Source organism: Chiloscyllium plagiosum, unplaced genomic scaffold, assembly GCF_037043375.1.
Source record: "Chiloscyllium plagiosum isolate Xiang-an unplaced genomic scaffold, Cpla_swu_hap1 HiC_scaffold_156, whole genome shotgun sequence".
Taxonomy (NCBI): Eukaryota; Metazoa; Chordata; class Chondrichthyes; order Orectolobiformes; family Hemiscylliidae; genus Chiloscyllium; species Chiloscyllium plagiosum.
This window is the reverse complement of record NW_028270295.1, coordinates 184,253-200,114: the sequence shown is the minus strand read 5'-3', so window position 1 is coordinate 200,114 and position 15,862 is coordinate 184,253. Positions and strand designations below refer to the sequence as shown.

The window sequence follows — 15,862 nt, the reverse complement described above, 5'->3', positions numbered from 1 at the left end:
AATAATTGCTTTATTTTCTTTCATTCCGTGCTGCCGCTCTGCCTCATCAATAAGACATGGGTGTGAAAGGCTAATGCCTAACGATGGGCAAGTTGTCTCCATCCTGACCAATGGGTAGAAAGACCCTCCCAATCACTCCAAAGCGTATCCCTAAAAAGATAGCAACTCTGTCTGCTTCCCACTGCCCAGTGCTCCCAGTAAATGTTTGGAAGAATGGGAAGGGGGGGGGATATCTCCTAGAAAAGGCATAACTGTAAAGGTCTAAGAGGATTATGAAAAGAGAGAGATGTACAGGAGAAGGGGGCAACAAGTTGCCAGATGGGGTGTAACTTGGGAAAATGGGAAGTTGCTCATTTTGGAGGAGATAATAAAAGAACAAAGTACTATTTAAATGGTGGAAACTGTAGAAAGCTGCACCACAAAGGGACCAGGGGTAATTGTTCAGAAAACACAGAAAGCTACCACACAGTTACAACAGGGAACCAGGGAGGGGAATGGAATATTTTGTTTCAAACGTTCTCAGTACTAGAGTTTGGAGTATATACCTGAGAGTAACGTGTGGAAGTGCTGATGTGACCACCATATCTGCAGTAATGAGAGCAGTTTTGGTCCCTTGAGATAAGGAAATGTGTCACTTTATTGGAGGCATTTCAGGGAAGATTCAATGAGACGATCCCTGGTTTGGAGGGATTATCTTTTAAATAAAGGCTGAAAAGTTTGGGACTCTACTCACTGGATTTTGGAGAAAGAGAGGTGATCTCATTGAGACAGATGGGATTCTTAAGGGGTTTGACAGGATAAATACTGAGAGGATGTGTCTGAGGGTAAATACTGAGAGGGGAGTCTAAAACCAGATTCTGAGTCACGGAATCAGGGGTTCCGTTTTGGATTCATCAAGATAAGGCGACACAGATGCGGGTAAGGGGTTTCAGTGGCAATGGAGCTGGGGTGAGGTGGAGAAAAGCAACGTTTAAGAGATTGGAATTCCTGGTGTTGTGATTGTGTGGATGTCTGATCAGAAGGTCACCTTGGGGTCAGATATAACAGCAATATTGTGAAGAGTGTTGTTCGGCCTCAGAGAGTTCCCAGTGGGAGGGAGGGGCTCAAAAGAAAGTTAAAGGTAAGGCAATGGGTTTAACCGAGACAATGTTTCATTGGAGGAAATTGCAGCTAATCGAGTAGTTGGAATGTGGTAAGCAGTTTGATAACTGAGTAACAGTGGAGTAATGGAGAGGGATGATGGGGAGGGAGACCTGGGCATCGTCAGTGTACATGTGAAACCCAACATGGTACTTTTGCACAATGTCACCGTGAGATAGAGGAGAGACCAAGGATAGATCGTTGAGGGACACCAAATACAAGGAATTCAGAAAGGAAAGGGAGAGTGGAGATGGAGCAGGATTTTCCAACAGCGGTGAGGTCAAATATTAGTTTTTTCACAGAATGGGAGAGAAGGGCATAACCAAAAAAAGACCAATAGACAGAACAAGGAACAATATGTATGAATTGGCGAGGAGGGTGATGAGGCAGCAGCGGAGCAAAAGAGTTGGAAAGTGAGTTTCGTGAGGTTTGGGTAAAGGGTCAAGGTGAGCTCTGATAAGGCTTGACAAGAGACTGGAGAAAGATGTAGGTTTAGGACAAAAACCAGGAACACCACGTGAGGCAGTTTGGCTCGGTGGGCTAGTGGGAGGGAGGGAAGCAGCAGATCGGATTATCTCAGTCTTAGTCTCAGAGAAATTCCATGTGCTCCTCACTTGGTGTTGGAGGGGAGGATGGAGGAGACAGGATGATGGACAGTGTTTTACAAAGAAACAAAGCCAGGGTTAGTGATATTTAAAATGAGTGAACAAACCTGATGTATTTAGCTTTTATCCAGAATATTAAAACAAACGACTGAAGTCCTGGTTCGAATCCCGTCTTGGCAGATGGTGGAATCTGAATTCAAGAAAAAAAATGTCAGGAATCTCCTGATCTCCATGAAACCATTGTCAATGGCGAAAAAAATCCTGTCAATCTGACAGCGGCCCAGCCAGCTACTCAGTGTACTAATCACTGCAAAGTCTCAAAACAGGAATGAAACTGGATGGACCAGTTGGCAACTAACAAGGCACCAGAAAATACAACCACAGAATCAGCCCTCTCAATGGTGCAACGTCCTCCTCACTAACATATGGTGTTTGATGCCAAAATGTGGAGAGCTGTCTCACAGACTAGTCAAGGAACAGCCTGACAGAGTCATACTCACAGGATCATCCGTTACAGACAATGACCAGACACCACCATCACCATCCCTAGTTATCGAGAGTGTGGTGCTGGAAAAGCACAACAGTCAGGCAGCATCCGAGGAGCAGGAGAATCGACGTTTCGAGCCTAAGCCCTTCATCAGCCTGACCTGCTGTGCTTTTCCAGCACCTGACTCTTGAATCTGATCTCCAGCATCTGCAATCTTCACTTTCTCCTGAAATCTCTGAATATGTCCTGTCCCACCGACTGGACAGACCAGGCAGAGGTGGTGGCACAGTGGCGTACAGACAGGGAGGATTTGCCCTGGGAGTACACAGCATTGGCTCGGGAGACCAGGAAGTCTAATGGCTCCTGCTGATTACCACGTACTGTCCTCCCTTGGCTGATGGATCAGTTCTCCTTCATGCTGAACAACATTTGGAGGAAGCACTGAGGAAGTAAAATGGTGTCAAACGTACTCTGTGTACAGGATTTCAATGTCCACAATCGAGACTAGTTCTGCAACAGAATTGCTGACTGAGCTGGTCAGGTCCTAAAGGATATAGCTGCTCAACTGAGTTTGCAGCGGGTGGTGAGGGAACCAACAAGAGTGTAAAACATACTTGATCTCATTGTTATGAATTGACCAGCTGCAGATACATCTGTCCATGACAGGATCATTAACAGTGACCATCACACATTCCTTTTGGAGACAAAGTCTTGCCTTAAAATTGAGAAAAACCTCCATTATGTTGAGTGGCACTATCACCATTCTAAATGGGACAGACTTTCATAAATCTCAAACCGGGTATCTATGAGGCACTGTGGGACTTCAACAGCAGCAGAACTGTACTCCAGCACAATCTGTAATCTCATGGGTTTGTAAATCCTGCTCTCACCCGTCACAATGGACAGTGAGACCTAAAAATGAAGTGCCAACCTGGTGAAGCTCACAAGCAGGACCATCTGCATTTCAAACAGCATCAGAAGCAAGTGATAGAGCTAAGTGATCCTATATCCAATAGATCAGATTGGAGCTCCGCAGTTCCGCCACTCCTAGTTGTGAACGGTGATGGACAATTAAAGAACTCACTGGAGGAAGCATCACAGATATCCCCACCCTTACTGATGGAGGGGCCTCACACACCCATGCACCAGGTAAGATGACAGCATTTGCAGCAATCTGCAGCCAGAAGTGCAAAGTGGGATGATCCATCTCAGCCTTCTCCAGTGGTTTCTAACATCACAGATGTGAGTTTTAAGCCAGTTCAGTTGAGTTTGAATAGCATCAAGAAATTGTTAAGTAGTGCAAAGGCTACTGGCCCTGCCAATATTCTTGCAATAATACTGATGGTTTGTGATCCAGAACTTGCCACCCACCAAGCCAAGTACCGCTCCAGCACCGGCATCTACCGACAATGTGGAACATTGCCCAGAGATGTTCAACACAAAAATACAGGGCAATCCAGCCTAGGCAATTTCAATCCATCAGTCCACACCCGATCAGCAGTAAAGTGATGGAAGATGTTATCAACAGGGCTACCAAGCAGCAGCTGCTCAGCAACAGCCAGCTGAGTGACACTCACTTTAGGCTCCACCAGGACCACTCAGCTCCCGATTGTGTTACCGCCCTGATTCACAACCTGGCAACCAGCTGAATCCCAGAGGTGAGGAGAGTGTGATAACTCAGTCCCAAGTAAACACCACTATTTCTAGCTGATTACACCCTTGTCTCAGCTCATACACTTTCATCCACTTTGTGTTATCTCCAGACTTCATTTTCCAAACACACTCAGGCCCAGCTTCCCACATTCAACCTCCCTGTAATCTCAAGAAAGTCTAAATCTCTGCTTGTTGATTCATCAAAAGGCTCCTAATTGTAATCAACAGTATACAACCATAGGGATGTACAGCAAGGAAACAGGGCCTTCGGTCCAACCCGTCCATGCTGACCAGATAGCCCAACCCAATCTAGTCTCACCTGCCAGCACCTGGCCAATATCCCTCAATTTAAAATTCTCACACTTGATTTAATTCCTGGCTGTGATAATCCCTGGCTCCCTGCACCACACACACACTTGAGACCTCGACAACCCATTTTCTTCGAGACTCCCAACTATTTGTGAATTCATTACTTCACCTGTGTGGCTGTTTCTACAGTTGCTGAAGCAGCATGGTCTGAAATTCGCAGCCAAAAACTCTCAGGTCTGCTTTCCACCTTTAAGACATCCCTCAAAACCTGCTTTTTGGCAATTTGGTCATCTGACCTAATATCTCCATTTCTGGCCTTATATCTAAAGTTCTCAATTGTATTTTTGTGAAATTATAAGCATGATAATAAAAATACAAACTGTTGTTGATTTGGACATTATTTTCAAATCATCACTGTGGCTGAATGAATAATCTATAATGTCACTTACCCAACCACATTGTGGGAGCACCTTCACCCCTCAAACTGCAGCTGTACAAGAAAGTCAAACATCACCCTCTCCACAAGCAACAGGGTTTTGGCATTAATCACTGGTATCTGTGGAAGGAGAAACATAGTTGATGTTTCAGGGAGTGCAAAATGGATTACAGGGAATGAAAATAGTGCAACATTTGATAGTCAGAAATGGAAGGAAAATACACTTTCTTGTTGGAAAATAAGAATTCTTGACTGTCAAAAATATTTAAGAAAAAGGTAATCTGATAACAGATTTGCACATGGTCAGGGGCTGACCCGTTTACAAAGGGTCTATAAACGTAATAATACAGGACTAAACAGACCAAAAATACACCCATGGTTCGAGACTGAGGAAGCTAGATATTGACAAAGTGGTGATGAGGGAGCCCAGAGGTGAATCAGAGCAGTGTGGGCTGCTGACATCACAATGACTCTATACCAAAGGCTGCACATGCGCCTGGCTGCACCTTGCCCCCTACAACGATGGCGGCGCTGCACGTGTCCAGTGAATCGTTGTCCCGAATAAAGATGGCGGCGCTCACTCAGGCCTGCAGCCGCGCTGAGGTCATTCCTCATTTGCTGCAAACACGGGACTGGGGCGTTCAAATTTGTGTTTTCCGACGTGCACAATTTGTTTGTAAAACGTCTCCGCTCGTAGCAACACAGATTTTCTCCCGTTTCCCTGTTTATTTCTTTCCTTACCGTATCCTTTCTCTCCATAACTTGCCGAGCATTCATTACAGCGACTGTGCGCCGCGCGCGAGGGTGATCACATGGCTTAGTTTAGCTCCGCCCTTCATTCACTTTGATTGGTTGGAGGACCAACATCCCGCTAGGTCATCCAGCTCCGCCCACCGTCCTTTCATTGGTCCGGTGCTGACATCAATCACCCGGCGTCCCTTTGGTGGCTCGACCATGCGCAGTTGATCATCCTTCAGCTGATATGTTGGGTCATGTGATGGGAGAGTTTACTGAGTGTAAGAATTCCCTTTGTGTGAGATCTGCAGTAGATTTCCTTTATTCATGGAGGGAATTGCCTTCCTACTCATGACTGTACAGCTGTGATTGATGAATCAATGCCACCTGAATCAGTACATAAACACCTCATTTTCATTCCTTTTCACAACATCTGAGATCTTTACCACATTGTATCACGCTCTTCTTTGGAAAAAAAAACAGGAATCGGAGCAGGAGTAGGGCATTCATTCCCTTCAGCTTGTTCCCCCATTCTATCAGATCATGGCTTGGCCAACCCAGACCTCAACACCTCTTTTATGCTTGATCCGCATCTGTCCTCTTTTAAAATAATTTGAGATAGAATCATAGATTCCCTACAGTGTGGAAACAGGCCCTTCAGCCCAACAAGCCAGAACAACCCTCCGAAGAGTAATCCAACCATTCCCCTCCCACAACTTTCACAATTGTTTGGGTGCGGAAATTCTAGCCATTCACTGAGAGAAAAAGTTCTTTAATTTTTCTAAACTTAATGTTCCCTTATGTAATGTCCCTTGTTTGAGACTTCACTGGTGCTAGAAGATCTAGTCAACATCTACTCTGTCCAGCTCCTCAGAATCTTGTTTCCATAAGATCACTCCTGCTTATCTATTCTTGATAGGTCAACGTCCTCGAAGCACCTAATTGAATCTTTTTTGAATGGTCTCCGATGTTGGTTTATCCTTTATTAAATATGGGAGCTAACATTGTATACAGCACTGCAAGTGAGGACTCAGCAACAGCCAGTGTGGTAAACCAATCCTCAATCCATGCTAATACATTACGCCGATACCATGAGCCCCTAAATTGTGCAATTAACTTTTATGTAGCACCTTATCATTTGCATTTTTCAAATCCAAATACAGAACATCATTGGATTGCCCTTTATCAGACCTGCTTGTTATCTCCTCAATGAACTGTCGCAAATTTATCAAATATAGTTTCTCTTTCACAAAACCCAGTCTACCATGTTTAATGATAAGCTTTCCTAAATGTCCTGCAATTTCTTACTTTAATATTTGACTCTGTAGATTCTTTCAGTAGATTTGCAAGTATGATTCCCCTCTCTTAAATCCATGTGGACTCTGTCCAATCCTGTCACTGTTCAGTCAGAAACTTGACTGTACTCCAATGTAGTTAGTAAATATATCCATATTTATTTTAAAAAATCGATTACTTATCAATGCTGGACCCATGCAATATCAATATATTAGTGACTCTGAATTTGGGTTATAATGTTTTTTTTTGTGTTAATTCCTTTACGTACTGTATTATGCAGACAGCGCCAAGCGATCACTCTTAATTGTGAGTAACTTTGAAAATAATATATTTTTAAAATGACATCCCAAAATGCTGCCTCATTATTGTGCAAGGAGGATTTTGCATTCAATAGTTTGCAGATAAAATTGAACAGATGTTTGCTGCAATTTGGTTCAGACTGAAGATTACACCAAAGTGGCAACTCTGCTCTCAAATTCTTACTTGACACTGCACAAGGTCATACTGATGGCACTTCACTTTGCCATTCCTGTTCAACAGCTTTATTTCCAGGTTTAATCCTATAATCATTCTAGAGCTTGTACTTTAGACAACTTATCTTTTAGGTACATATTTAAATATCATACTGAAATGTTGCACTGAATGGTACCAAATCTGAAATTAGTCTCTAATCTGATAGTAACGTGCTTCGACCCTTCTACATATGTATTGGCATAAGTCGATGTCAGTTATTTTTCTGAAGCCTGTGATTGCTGATGAAGGGCTTATGCCCGAACCATCAACTCTCCTGCTTCTCAGATGCTGCCTGACTTGCTGTGCTTTTCCAGCATGACACTTTTCGACTCTGATGTCCAGCTTCTTTGGTCGTCACTTTCTCCTTTGAGTAGATTGATCAACAAAACATATTCTTGGTTTAAAGTGCAATATGAACCAATTCATGAAATTCAGATATCTCACATTTACCTTAACTATGTGAAGGCTAAGACATTACTAAATTATTGTCAGTAATTGAAACCGTGCTGACAAACTTGTACAGTATCAGTGCCTCACCTTTAGAGAATGTTCCCAGATATCGCACTGCTGCAGTATTTTGTTTTGCACTCAGCTATATGTTGTTCTCAATTGTTTCTTTGTGAAAGATTACAAAATTAACTTAGATAAATGAACTTATGATTTCTTTAACTAATGTTAGAGAAAACAATGTCAGTATTTCAAGTGCTGATAAAGTAAAATAAACTGATAATCAGTAGAAAGAGTTTAAGAGGGATATGGAACAAATGTTGGGATTAGATATTTTTGGACATCTGGTCAGCATGGGCAAGTTGGACTGAAGGGTCTGATTGTGTGTTGTACAACTGTGACTTCATTCTCTCAGTTATTCAAGAAGTTGAATACTTCGAGGAGGAAAAGGATAATTTATGCAGAGAATGCACTTGCAATGATGATTGAGGTATATCAAACTCACATTATTTCATGACCTTTTCCTCTGGGTTCATCAATGAACAAACTTGTTTTGTTCTCTGAATAACTATGTATCATGTGATTTGTTTTGCACAAAATATTTCGTTAGGATCTCGTGAACTATTAAGAAGTGTTCATTTTTAAAATTTAGGCAGCTTGATTGTTAAGCAAGAAAATGTTCGCGTTTTACTCCCACTGAATCATTGCTCTATAAAAGGTGACAAGCTTTTTATCTTTTCTGGGCACTGAATATATGGAAATCAATTCTGAAGGAAAAAATCCTCGTCGGTAATGTTCCCACATATGTGGAGTAATTGTTTCTGGTCACTCTTCAGGTTATAGAGGCTAGGAAAGAAATGAGTTGACTAAAGTTAGTCCATCCAAATGATGTTGCCAAGCTCATTGGTAAACTTGCACGATCTATTGAAGAAACACGTGTTTCAGAGTGTATGCAATAAACCTGAACATTGTTATTTTTTCACAGAGCTTGGGACACGACTGGAGCAGCAATGAAGCTCGTATTGTTTTTTTAAATTTCCGAGCTTGCCGAAATATTGTTGGTAAATGCAGGTGACTTTATCAAAGCACATTTCACACTCCCCAGCCAGGAATTTGGTCCCAATTCTGTCAGTCCATCCATTCCTATGGATCACAGGTATTTTAAATGTGAGCACTCCATTTAACTATTTGAATTGAATACTTCAGTGGTTAAGTCCTCTTGCATTCTTAATTTCAAATTAATCAATGTGATTTTTTGCCCCCCCTGAATTTGCCAAGCACTGGGCAGTTCTGGAATATTCCAAATATTTACAATAGATGCATTCACACTATTGAAGGTAACCTGGCAGATTTGAATACCATTCAGGTAGTCAACAACAATACATAAGTAACTTTATGAATTGCTTACCGTACACCAACAACACAAGCCAAGTATTAGTGAAACCACAGATTGTTTCCCATGGATTCCCAAATCTAAACAGTGCATTCCAGATATGCTCACTATCACCATCTGGGAGCAGTCTCCCAAAGTGCTCCCAGAATTTAGAAAGCGCATTCACTGCCCTCCAAAGCTAAATCTGCTGTCACAGGCTTCACTCTTATTGCATACAATGACATTTATTGTCCAGTTCTTTAATGTGACAAATGATTTTATAAACAATTTATAAACTACTTTAAATCCTGAAGAAATGTGATGTCATCCCTTTGTAGAAGTGAATGGAAAGTGTAATGTTTGCTTGACATTGGGCTCTATGTATCGGGCCGAACTGAACCTTTACCAAGATGTAAAAAAGCAAAGATTATGCTCCGCGATGTAAATGTTCAATCAGGTTTAATAAAAATCTTCCCAAAAATTGAGAGTTTGACTTCAGCTCCTTTAAAGAGTCATGCTCTTGGCCTTCAATTTTGTGACATGTGATCATTCTTTGGTAAAGGTGGCTGTGTGCAACACTGCAGTATGTTGTGCTGAAGCGCCTAATTAGGTGGTGAGCTTTATTACTGGCGTAACTCGGCTAATTTTGAGACGGAATACGACTTCGAGTTAAATCTTGTTTTTAATCTGAGGCGGGCTTGTGTAACTCAAGTGTGGAAACTATGCTCATGTTTGCAATGAACCTTTCACTTTTGGAGATTAGTATATTTCCGATCTATTTTGTAAATAAAGTTCACTATAGAAAGCACAGTGCTGGAGAACCGCAGGTCCCGCAACATCTCTGAGGGGGAAAAACATTGTAAGTTCCAAGTCCAGTGACCTTTTGTCCATTCAGACAAAAACTTGAAATGTAACATTCTTTTTTCTCCTCACCGATGCCCTCAGAACTGCTGAGTTTCTCCAGCACTTTGTTTCTGGGGTTCAGATTTCCAGCACCTGCAGTTTATTGTTTTGTTATCGATCCTATGATTTGACTTGGGGAGTGAGAGGCAGCAACTGTGATCAACGAGGATAAAACTCCCCAACCATGGAAAACAAACCGGTTCTTTATACTTTGCAAAACACGACTAAATAAGAAATGAAATTAAGCTAAGTGCGAGAAGGCATACCACCTGCCTTGTCTCAAACCTGCTACTCATCTTTGAGAACTAATCTGTCAGAATTGTGTTTGCTCGCTTCCTTTGAGATCACAGTCCACAAATGTCTCAGTTCCAATCCCTGGGCTGGGCCCATTACCACATTGCAGTGGGGTGGAGAGCTTTGTGTCAGCCTGACGTTTTTGTCAATAACAACATTGCAGGTTGAAGTTGACGGTTTTGACGAATATTGCATCATCAAACTGGAGGAAATCCTTCCGAATGTATTGATTAACTGGACTGAACCTGTTTACATGCAGCTGAAACTTTATTGCTGGAGCAGCACAGCAGGGATATACCAGGCCATGAGATCTCAGATTGGGCCTGAAGAAGGGCATGTGCCCGAAACGTCGAATCTCCTGTTCCCTAGATGCTGCCTGACCTGCTGTGCTGTTCCAGCAATAAAGTTTCAGCTTTGATCGCCAGCGTCTGCAGACCTCACTTTCTCCTGTTTACATGCAGCCCTGTTAGTAGTGCTGTAATATTCTATGTTAAGAATCACACACCGTCAGGTTATAATCCATCAGGTTTAACTGGAAGCACACTAGCTATCGGAGCGACGCTGCTTCATCAGGTGTTTGTGAAGGGCAAAATTCTATGGCAGAGAATTTATAGCAAACATTTATAGTGTGATGTAACTGAAATTATTCATTGACAAATACCTTGATTGTCTGTTGAGTCTTTCATCTGCTCGAATACCATGCTAGTTTCATTTCTTTCATGTGTCAATCACCAAGCCTTATTTTAAAAGTTGCATTCCTGACAGTGTCCCACCAAATCACTCATTGTATTAATCACTGCACAGTCTCAACAAAGGAATGAAACTGAATGGACCACATTACATCTACCAATGCACTGGAAAGTACAACAACACAATCAGCCCTCTTGTCCCTGCAACCTCTGTCTCACTGTGGGCCAACAGCAGTAGCAGAACTGTACTCCAGCCCAATCTGAGATCTCATGGCCTGGTATATCCCCCATTCAACCATTAACATCAAGCCAGGGGATCAACCCTAGTTCAATGGAGAGTTCCGCAGGGCATGCCAGGAGCAATACCAGGCACACTTAAAAATGTGGTGCCAACCTGGTGAAGCTGCAGTGCAAGCAACACCAAATAGAACAATATGATCCAACAACCAATGGATCAGATCTGAGCTCTGCTGTTCTGCCACGCCTTGTCAGGAATGGTGATGGACAATTAAACACTCACTACAGGAAGCATCACAGATATCCCCACCCTTACTAATGGAGGGGTCTCACACATCCATGCAACAGACAAGACAACAGTATTTGCAGCAATCTTCAGCCAGCAGTGCCAAGTGGATGAGCCTTCTCTATTTGTCCATGACATCACAGATGTGAATCGAATTGGTTGAAAACTCATTTCAAATTAGATCAAGAAATGGAGAAGTAGTGTAAAGGCTGTCGGCCCTGCCAGCATTGTGGCAATAATACTGATGGCCGTGCTCCAGAACTTGCTGTCCACCAAAACAAGTACTGCTCCAGCACTGGCACCTACCGACCCTGGGAAATGTTTCCCATTGTTGTTCAACACAAAAACGCAGGACACATCCAACCCAGCCAATTTCCCTCCATTAGACCACACTCGCTCAGCAGTGAAGTGATAGAAGTTGTCATCAACAGTGCTATCAAGCACATGCTCACAATAACCTGCTCAGTGACACCCAGTTTGGCTTCTTCCAGGGCCAATCAGCTTCTGAGCTTGTCACAGACTTGATTCACAAACTGACAAACAGCTGAATCCCAGGAGCTGAGGGTGACATCCCAGTCCCACTCCAAGACCACTATTTCGACTTCAGTGAAATCACCTGACCTCACCACAGCCTCAGCTCATTTACTGAAACTCTACTTCATTCCTTTTGTTAACTCTAGATTTCATTATGTAAACCCACTCTTGGCCAACATCCCACAATCACCCTCCCTATAATATCCAGAATATTGAAAAGTCTACTGCCCAAGTGCTCACTTGTACCAGAACTTGCTGATCCATCAAAAGGCTCCCATTTATAAGCAACAATTTACTTTCACACCCTTGACTAAATTCCTGGTTGTAATCATTCCTATCTTCCTGCACCATACACCCTTTCACATCTCAACAACTCATCTTAGTTTAGACTCCCAATGATGTGTTTATTTTTGTGTTCAGGTGTGTGACTGTGTCTATAGATTCCAAGGCAACACAGTCTGGAATTCCCACCCTCTAAGATCTGCTTTCTTCCTTTAAGGCATTCCTGAAAAATTGCTTATTTGGCAATGGTTTTGGTCACCGGGCATAATATTTTCCAGCTGTGTCCTTATGTCAAAAGTTCTCAACATTTTTTGTGAAATTAAAAACATGTTGATTTGTACAGATATCTTCTACTTTTCACTATCACTGAGTGAATAATCTGTAACATCTCTTACCCAACCACGTTGTGGGAGAACCTTCACCATTCAAACTGCAACTGTACAAGGAAGTCAAACTTCACACTCTCCACAGGCAATACGGCTTTGGCAATGATCACTGGTATGTGTGGAAGGAGAAATACATATGATATTTCAGGGAGTGCAATATGAATTATAGGGAATGAAAATGGTGCAGAATTTGACTGTCAGAAGTGGAAGAAAAATTCACTCACTTTTGGAAAAAAGAATTCTTGACTGTCAACGATATTGTGGAAAAAATAACTTGATAATGGAGCAGCATACGGTCAGGTGTCGGGCAGCAGTGGACAATCTATTTACAAAAAGGTCTGTGAACGTAGTAGTAAAATACAAAACATGGCAAAAATACATTCATGTGAGACTGAGGAAGCTAGATAACAAACAAGTGGACATCAAGAAGCCCAGAGGTGAATCAGAGCAGTGTTCAGTTTTATGATTCCACAGTCAGAGATGTCTAGCACAAAAACAGACTCTTCAGTCCAGCCCATCTATGCAAACCAGATATTCTAACCTAAACTATTCCCATTTACCAGCACTTGACCGGCATCCCTCTGAACCCTTCCTATTCAAATGCCTTTTAAAGGTTACCATTTTGATTGTCCTTCAGGCTCCTTTTGAATTTTACCCTCTCACCCTAAACCTATACCCTCTAGTTCTGGGCTCCACCACTCCAGGGTAAACACCTTGTCTATTTATGCTATCCATGCCCCTCACGATTTTATCAACCTCTTCAACATCACACCTCAGCCTATGACACTCCAGGGAAAATGGCCCCAGTCTATTACGCCTCTCCCTGCAACTCAAATCCTTCAACCCTGGCAACATCCTTAAAAAATCAATTCTCAAACCTTCCATGTTTCAGTGCCTCTTTCTCATGAGAGGGAGACCAGAATTTCACACAATATTCCAAAAGTGGCCTAACGAATATCCTGTACAGCTCCTTTACTCAATACTCTGACCAACGAAGGGAAGAATCCCAAACAATTTCTTCACTATCCTAGCTACCTGTGACTCTACTTTCAAGGAACGATGAACATGCACTCCAAGGTCTGTTTGTTTAGCAAGACTCTCCAAGACCTTACAATTTAGTGTGAGTCCTGCTCTGATTTGCTTTTCTAAAATGCAGCACCTCACATTTATCTAAATTAAACCCTATCTGCCACTCCGCAGCCCATTGGCCCATCTGATCAATATCCCATTGTATTCTGAGACAAACTTTATCACTGTCCACAACACCTCCAATTTTGGTGTCATCTGCAAACTTACGAACTGTACCGGCTCTATTCACATCCAGATCTTTAAATGGATGAAGATACAAATCCAGAAAAAACAATCCATTTCTCTGGGTTTAAATGTGCTCTGGGTAAATCCTGTCCTATGACTCTCTACCAGGGAGGGCTGCACATACACACCTCTGAACTTTGCCCCCGACAAAGCTGGCGGCCACGCACGTGTCCACTGAATCTTTGCCCCGAATAAAGATGGCGACGATCACACGATGAGGTTATTTTCCCGTTTACTGCAAAAACGGGACTGTAAGTTTCAAATTTGTATTTTCCGACATGCACCAAATGTTTGTAAAATCTCTCAGCCCATACCAACACCATTTCCCTCCCACTTCCTGCTGTTTATTTCTTTCCTTACCAACAGCTCTCCATCCACACATCCCACACATCTGCGCCCACCGTGAGGAGTATCACGTGGTATAGTCTAGTCCCGTCCCTCATTTACTCTGATTGGTCGGAGGACCAAATGCCCCGCCAGGTCCTCCAGCGCTGCCCCTGCCTTTCCATTGGTCTTCCGCTGACATCAACCACCAGGGGCCCATTGTTGCCTGGAGCATGCGCACTGCTTCGTGGCTTTAGTTGCTGTTTATCAGTTACAAGAGTGAGAGACAGAGTTAAAAATCACACAACCACCTATTGCAGAAGCTGCAAAGCGAGTGTTTCCAAGTAAACCTGATGGACTATAACCTGGTGTTCTGTGAATTTTAATTTTGTCCATCCTAATCCAACAGCAGCACCTGAAAGTCAAGAGTGCGGGAGAAATGCAAAATATAACAACAAAAGCCCTAGGAACAGGAGAAGGCCGTCCTGCCCTTTGAGCTTGCTCTGCCATTCATTAAGACCATGGCTGATCATTTTGTGGACGGAGAACCATTTACCAACGTTCTCACCTTAATCCCTTAATTAATTAGTTATTTCTTTTAAAAAAAGCTACCTTAGCTTTAAAAACGTTTACTGAACTAGCATCAGCTACTTCCCTGGGCAATGAATTCCATAGAGGTCAAGAGGTTTCTTGTCAATTCAGTCCTAAATTTGCTGCCTCTAATCTTGAGGTGATGCCCTTTTGTTCTGGCTTCATCTGCCAGTGGAAACATTCTCGCTACTTCTGTTTTATCCATTCCATTCATTATTTTATATGTTTCCCATTCTTCCGATTTCCAATGAATATAATCCCAATCTTCTCAGTCTCTGTTAAAACAACTCCCTCAACTCCGGAATCGACCTAGTTAACCTCCTCTGCACCCCCCCCCTCCCCCCGGTGCTGGTACATCCTTGAGCAAGTGAGGAGAGAGAAACTGCATGCAGTACTCCAGGTGTGGCCTCACCAGCACCCAATACAGCTGGAACATAACCTCTGCTTTTAAACACAATCCCTTCAGCAATGACGGCCAAAATTCCATTTGCTTTCTGAATTGATTGTTGTACCTGGTGACCAACCTTCATGCAGAAAGTTACTCAGGTGCCCCCGCATAGCAAATGATGCAACTTTTAAAAATTCAAGTAATAATCTCTTTTTTAATGTTACTCCAAACAAACAGTATGACTTTACATTTATGAACATTCTTTTCCATGCTAATATTCTACTCCTAACGCCATGCACCTTTATATTATGCAACAGCCTCATGCACAGCACTTTGTTGAGGGCCTTTTGGAAATCCAGGTACACAGCATCCACTGGGTCCCCGTTGTCCAATTTGCTCAAAATGTCTTCATAGAATTCCAAAAGATTTGTGAAGCATGACCTGCCCTTCTTGAACCCATGCTTTGTCTGTCCAATGGGACAATTTCTATCAAGATTCCCTGCTATTTCTTCCTTGATAATAGACCCAAGCATCTTTCCCACTACAGAGAATAAGCTAACTTGTGTATAATTCCCCACCTTTTGTCCACCTCCTTTTAAAAAAGGGGCATCACTTTTGCTGCTTTCCAATCTGCTGGGACT

At 42.6% G+C, this 15,862-nt stretch overlaps 1 long non-coding RNA gene across 3 annotated transcripts in view; it reads right to left on the bottom strand.

Annotated features, from left to right (window-relative positions):
- LOC148133965 (uncharacterized) overlaps positions 1-14,174 on the bottom strand; it is a 72,231-nt gene extending 58,057 nt beyond the window's left edge. For 2 of the 3 annotated variants that reach the window (XR_015755991.1, XR_015755992.1), the window contains exons 1-3: positions 5,372-5,438; positions 4,644-4,750; positions 1,853-1,935 (exon numbers count right to left, since the gene is read on the bottom strand). This is a non-coding gene — a long non-coding RNA (uncharacterized LOC148133965). Of the gene's footprint in view, positions 1-1,852; positions 1,936-4,643; positions 4,751-5,371; positions 5,439-12,613; positions 12,714-12,828; positions 12,927-14,046 lie in introns of those variants that run through there. The other variant, XR_015755990.1, reaches the window with a different exon arrangement.
- Positions 14,175-15,862: the final 1,688 nt, after the last annotated feature.